Source organism: Nanorana parkeri, unplaced genomic scaffold, assembly GCF_000935625.1.
Source record: "Nanorana parkeri isolate BGI_ZX_2015 unplaced genomic scaffold, ASM93562v1 scaffold351, whole genome shotgun sequence".
Classification (NCBI taxonomy): Eukaryota; Metazoa; Chordata; class Amphibia; order Anura; family Dicroglossidae; genus Nanorana; species Nanorana parkeri.
In genome coordinates, this window is record NW_017306619.1 from 977469 (window position 1) to 983788 (window position 6320).

At 41.7% G+C, this 6320-nt stretch overlaps 1 long non-coding RNA gene across 1 annotated transcript in view; it reads right to left on the reverse strand.

The window, feature by feature from the left end:
- LOC108788784 overlaps positions 1–5944 on the reverse strand; it is a 12099-nt gene extending 6155 nt beyond the window's left edge. Inside the window, exons 1-2 of the long non-coding RNA XR_001941357.1 lie at positions 5932–5944; positions 4533–4541 (exon numbers count right to left, since the gene is read on the reverse strand). This is a non-coding gene — a long non-coding RNA (uncharacterized LOC108788784). The remainder of the gene's footprint in view (positions 1–4532; positions 4542–5931) is intronic.
- Between the last annotated feature and the right edge of the window lie 376 nt (positions 5945–6320).

A 6320-nucleotide genomic window follows, 5' to 3' on the forward strand; every position in this document is an offset into this window, starting at 1 on the left:
AATCAGTTCCCCTTTAATGTGATCACAATGTAACAGCAATCACAGGCAAGCCAGAGGCTTCACTGACAAGCCTGCGGATGGACACTGCCACCTACAGGCTCAAGTCGTATCTGCAGTGCCACCTATTTAATATTGAAATCATCACATCCAATTACAGTAGTAAATAAAAAACAAGAAATGTTATAAGAATTATTTTGACATTTTGTTTGTATTTGTCATAATATAAAAACCAAAAATGAAACAGTTTCTCAAATAAAAAAACCTGAAATGACTTTAAATAAATATATAAAAAAATATTTAGGAATGCAAATTTGTCGTGGAGTTATTGCCAGGTCAGCTGATGCGTGCTAGATTGTAGCCGGGGCGTCTAGGTATCAAAGACCTCTGCTCATGAAAGGGTTAACCCCCTTCTTCCTAGGAAGCCATTCCTCTGAGATTTCTTGCCGAATGTTTAGATATAGATACTGAAAATGGTTCTATTAATATATTCGGAGATGTGAGGGGAGCTATTCATAGATATTCCTCAAGCTTTCCTTTGAACCCTTCAACCTAAAAGGAGACGGACTTGTAAAAACGCAATCTCGGCATCATGGCCGAATAGCCCGCACAGACGCCCCCCCTGACCTCCGCCGCTGTCTTTACTGTGAAGTAATTCATCCGCAAAGATCACAGCAGAGACTCTTATGTCAGTTTCAGGTAAAAGAAGATACAAATGTGGCCAAAAATCTCCCCTCATAGACAGTACAGGGTGTCCATGAGTCACCCCGGGCCCCCGGATATGGTGGCCACCTGTCCGGGATTCACCCGGACAGTTCAGGTTTTATATGCTGTGTCCGGGTTTCATGGCAGCTGAAACCCGGACACAAGATGTCAGGCAGACAGGGGCGACCAAAATTAAGATAGAGGCTACTGGCCCTTCACTGTACAGTCTCGACTGTGATATTTACCTATGAATGGGTGGCACTATTTACATATGAATAAGCCATGGCAACCCTACCGTATATACCTGTATATATTATACCGTATATATCTGTATATATTATAACGTATATATCTGTATATATTGTACCGTATATATCTGTATATATTATACCGTATATATCTGTATATATTATACTGTATATATCTGTATATATTGTACGTTATAATCTGTATATAATACAGTATATATCTGTATGTATTATACCGTATATATCTGTATATATTATACCGTATATATCTGTATATATTGTACCGTATATATTATACCGTATATATCTGTATATATTGTACCGTATATATCTGTATATATTATACCGTATATATCTGTATATATTGTACCGTATATATCTGTATATATTATACCGTATATATCTGTATATATTGTACCGCATATATCTGTATATATTATACCGTATATATCTGTATATATGGTACCGCATATATCTGTATATATTATATACAGATAAAAATTAATTAGGAAATTAAATATAAAGAAATATTATTCCTCTACCTCCAACATTACCTCTTCTAATGCCACTACCACCCAAGAAAGAAAATACACACAAACCCCCTCAAGGAACAATTCAGTTTTTTACCCCAAATATAATTCCAACCACTTCATTTGGTGGAAGAAGACATGAGATCCCTAAAAATTAAATATACAAAGAATAAAGAATTCATCAGTAGAGGTATAGAATCCCTTGAGGATAAAACAGATATTGTGATCAGACCTGCTGACAAAGGGGGAGGGGTGGTCGTGATGAACAGAAATTATTACGAAGAAGAAATGAGAAACATCTTAGAAACTAAAAATACTTATCGACTATTAAAGAAAAACCCTACTTACGATTTTAAAAAGGAACTGGTGATATTAATCAACAAAGGACACAAAAAAGAATTGCTAACGAAGAAAGAAAAAGACTACTTGTTACCCTCTGTTTGCAAAGTGCCGACGATTTATTTCCTTCCCAAAATTCACAAAGACAAGGAAAAACCACCAGGAAGACCTATTATTAGCGGAATAGATTCCCTTACAGCAAGACTAGGGGAATGTATTGATTATTACTTACAACCCTTGGTAATTAAAACGGAAGCTTATTTAAAAGATAGCAGGGATATGCTAAATACACTTTCTAGATTAACGGAAAATAACGACAAAGACACATTACTAGCCACCAGAGATGTAGCCTCTCTTTACACTTGTATACCTCATGAAAAAAGGGCTTAGAGCGATTAAGTGGGCATTTGACAAATATGGAGACATTAGACCAGTGGTTCTCAACCTGTGGGTCGGGACCCCCTGTGGGGTCGAATGACGATTTGCCAGGGGTCGCCTAGTGGCTCTCGGCCGTCGGGAGAGAAACACTTTCTCCCGGAAAAATCGGGGGCCGCCGGAAGTCAGAAAAAAAAAAAAAAACACCATAGGAATGCATAGCTAAATTCTTATTGGCTATTTCACTTTGCAAAAGCCAATAGCAAACTAGCTATTGCACCCGCCCTCTGATGCTGCCAATCAGCAGAGGGGGACCTGAAGTTCTCCATCAGGTCCCCTTCTAGTGATTGACAGCAGCAGAGGGCGGGTGCAATATGTATGTATTCAAGCAACAAAATATGTTAAACACACCTCTAGCTATGAATTCCATTTTCATTTCCATTTTCCAGATGTCGCTGCAGCAGCCGCGTCATCCCTAAATTTTACCTTTGGGGGTCACCACAACTTGGCAAATGTTACCAAGGGGTCCCGGCCCTAGGAAGGTTGAGAACCACTGCCTTAGACACAAACAAATTAATTATATTCTTGAATGCCTCCAATTTGCCATGACTAAAAACTTCTTTTGGTACCAAAATAATTTTTATTTACAAGAGAAGGGTGTAGCCATGGGAGCCAAATTTGCTCCCAGTATGGCTAACCTATACATGGCACAATGGGAAGAAGAGCACATTCTTAGTAAACCCATAGAATCATTAAAACTCTGGAAACGCTACATTGATGATATTTTCATTATTTGGGAAGGGACATTACCCTCCCTAGAAAATTTTATAAGTTGTCTAAATAATAATGAATATAATCTACGGTTTACAACCACCATTAACAAATCCACAGTGTATTTCCTAGATTTGGAGATTACTAAGGATCTAAATGGTTGGAAAACAAAAACATACTTCAAACCCACTGACAAGAATGGATACATTCCTATCCACCTCCTCATGTATCACTGGCCCCTCCCTTTTAGATTGTAAGCCCTCAGGGGCAGGGCCCTCCTCACCATCTTGTCTTGAATTGTATTGTAATTGTAATGTCTCCCTTATATTGTAAAGCGCTGTGCAAACTATTGGCGCTATATAAATCCTGTATAATAATAATAATAATCCAAAGCTGTCACCACACACAATGGCTGAGAGCTATCCCTAAAGGACAGCTCATGCGCATTAGGAGAAATTGTACCAACCTAGAAGATTTTTATTCACAATCTCAGGTCCTTGTTGATAGATTTGCTGAAAAAGGCTACAAGATGGATGAGCTATGTCGGATAAGAGATAAGGTCGGGGACCTTGATACGAAGAATTTATTACAGCAAGGTCCAAAAAAGAAGCAAGGCAAAATGCTGATGCGCGTCAAAAGCAGAAAAAAATAATTTTTGGACGCGCGTTAGCAAAATGCGCAAACCAAACAAAATGCACTTATGGTGACATTAAGGAAACGCTGAGGTGTGAACGGAGCCCAACAAGTAACGGCGTCACATGCGCTTCGCGCTTCTTCCTGCATTGCATGAATGTGAGTCAATGTGCACGCTTTGGCTCGCTGAGGGTGAACTGGACCTTAGACCTGATACTTCTGAAGAACCAACGCGTGTGCAATATTGATACATGTTCCAGTATTAAGGCCCCATTTACACTGAACGTTTTATCGCGCGGTAATCCACGCGATATCGCGCATATTTACAGTGCGATATCGCTCTCCAATGTATGTCAATGGGGCTCTCTACGTTGCTGTCGCGCCTCACTACAACAGGACCCTTTTTGGAGCGGATTTCGGCGCCATTCTACTTTGCTCAATGCGACCGGCAAACCGCGCACTTTCGCGCAAAATGACAATCGCGCGACAAATGCGCGATTTGCGATACGCTCAGTGTGAATGGGGCCTAAGACACAGAGAACAAAAAAATTGTTTGTTGAGTGAGGCGCATGCCCGCCGCTTGGCAAATCAGACGCAATCCAACAATTCTGAGATGTCACTTTTACAAAAAGTGCGCTACAAAGTAGCCCCCCCTCCAGAAGGAAGGACAGTGTCGGCACCAATTCAGAGATGATTGGAGGATCTACAGCCGAGTGATACACAAATAAGATACATTGTTGTTATTAGTTCAGGTACTTGAATGTATTTTCAAGATTTAACGCCTGACTTTAGCGTCACGTTAATGGAATGTTCATTTTAATTTCATTTACAAAACAGATACTTTGTAGCGCACTTTTTGTAAAAGGGACAGCGCAGAATTGTTGGTTTGCGTCTGATTCGCATAAGCGGCGGGCACGCACCTCACTCAGCAAACTTTTTTTTCCTCTGTGTCTAATACTGGAACGTGTAGCCATTAATATTACACATGCGTCCGTTTTTCCGACGTATCAAGTACTGGAATGCATTTTTAAGATTTAACTCCTGAGTTCAGTGTAACTTTAATGTATAAAAACATACTTCACGATCCCGAGGCCGAATTTCAAAAACACCCCAAAGGTCAAAAACCTGCCACGTTCTGTTCTAAAACTATTGAGAATTTTCCAATCCCTTTGATCTTCCGAAGAAGAATTCCCCCCACTGCTCACTTTCACGGCACACTGGGGGGGGACGGGACCGTAAACCTTTCCATTCGTCTCGGTGGTTAAACTCTGCTTCCTGTTCTCTCCTGTCAATCTCCAGAATTCCTCGAAGAATTCGCTTCCCAAGTTCCTGGAAAAGTGAAGGAAAAGTCGGAGAACATACTCACTTCCCGCAGGGAGCTTTTTTTCCCCCCCCCAAGATGACAAATCGCACCCTGTGTGTGTTTTGATGGCCGAAATCCCAAGATGGAAGCCAAGATCCGATCGCTCGGTTCAACAAAAAAAAAAAGTGCAAAAAGAAACCATAAAATGACAAAACGGAACTGTTAAAAAAACAAAACCACAAAGTAGCGGCGAAGCGAAAGTCTTTATGAGCATTTAAACATCCCGTCAGTGTGATCTATCGGCCCGCGCTCCGTCCTGCGTCGGTAAGTTTACATTCTTCCTCCGCTGTTGCTATAGAAGAAGAAAAAGAATTCCTTGGGTGCGTGGCGAAAATCCATCTTTTTCCTGGTTTCCTGTTGTCTTTCGCCGGATCCCTTTTATGAGCTGGGTAATGACTGGGTGGGTTCGGAGGGGAAAGCTGTGCGCCGTATGCACCAACTGTGCTGACTGGGATTCTCGCAGCAATGTCTGGAATCTCTCTCTCTCTCTTTTCTCTCCGGAGAGTAAACAAGTCAGCGGAGGGAGAGCAGCGAATGGGAAGCAATCCGCAAGGAAAGAACAATCCGCACGTGTCCGTAAGGAACTCCGGGAAGGAGCGCTCTCCGAAAAACGGGCCAATAGACCGGCAATGCGTTTTGGTATTTACGCCCCGAGATGAACGCGACGACCCCGTCCGTGTCTATCCCATCCGTCGGAATCGGGGGGGCTGTTTATAAAAGAATCGGCCGTGCGAATGTGTCAGTACAAAAGTAACAAGTAATCTTCTTCCCGATGGTTTATAATGTGTGTGAAATGATATCTTGTGAAATTACAATTGCCTTCTGCAGGGAGAAGACCAACGTACAAGTCACATGCAGACGAATCCCGATTATTCCAACGTTGTCAAACTGAATGTCATTAGAATGTGTTAACTGGACGTGATTTTGATGTACAAAATGTTTAGTGGTGATGGCAACATCGGCAATAAACTTTTTACTGTTAACTCCCCAACAAGGACCAGAGGCCCCCACCTAAAACTGGTGGAGAAAAGATTTAACCACAAAGGGGTGTAGGGGCTTCTTCTCAGTCAGAGCGATTCGATTTTGGAACTCTCTCCCACAAGCAGCGGTATCAGCAGAGAGTATTGAATCATTCAAAAATCAATTAGATACCTTCCTCAGAGACCATAACATGCAGGGGTACAGGTACTCTTAAAACCTTAGACCCCCAAGGGTCTCATATACACACATGCACGCCAGGGACGTGCTGTCAGGGGAGGCAGAGCCTCACCTAGTATCATGAAGAAAAAAGGAGTCGGCTTCGGGTCTGAAGCTGACAGCTTTTTCTCCATTCAGACGGCTTGTTACAGGTTACACAGC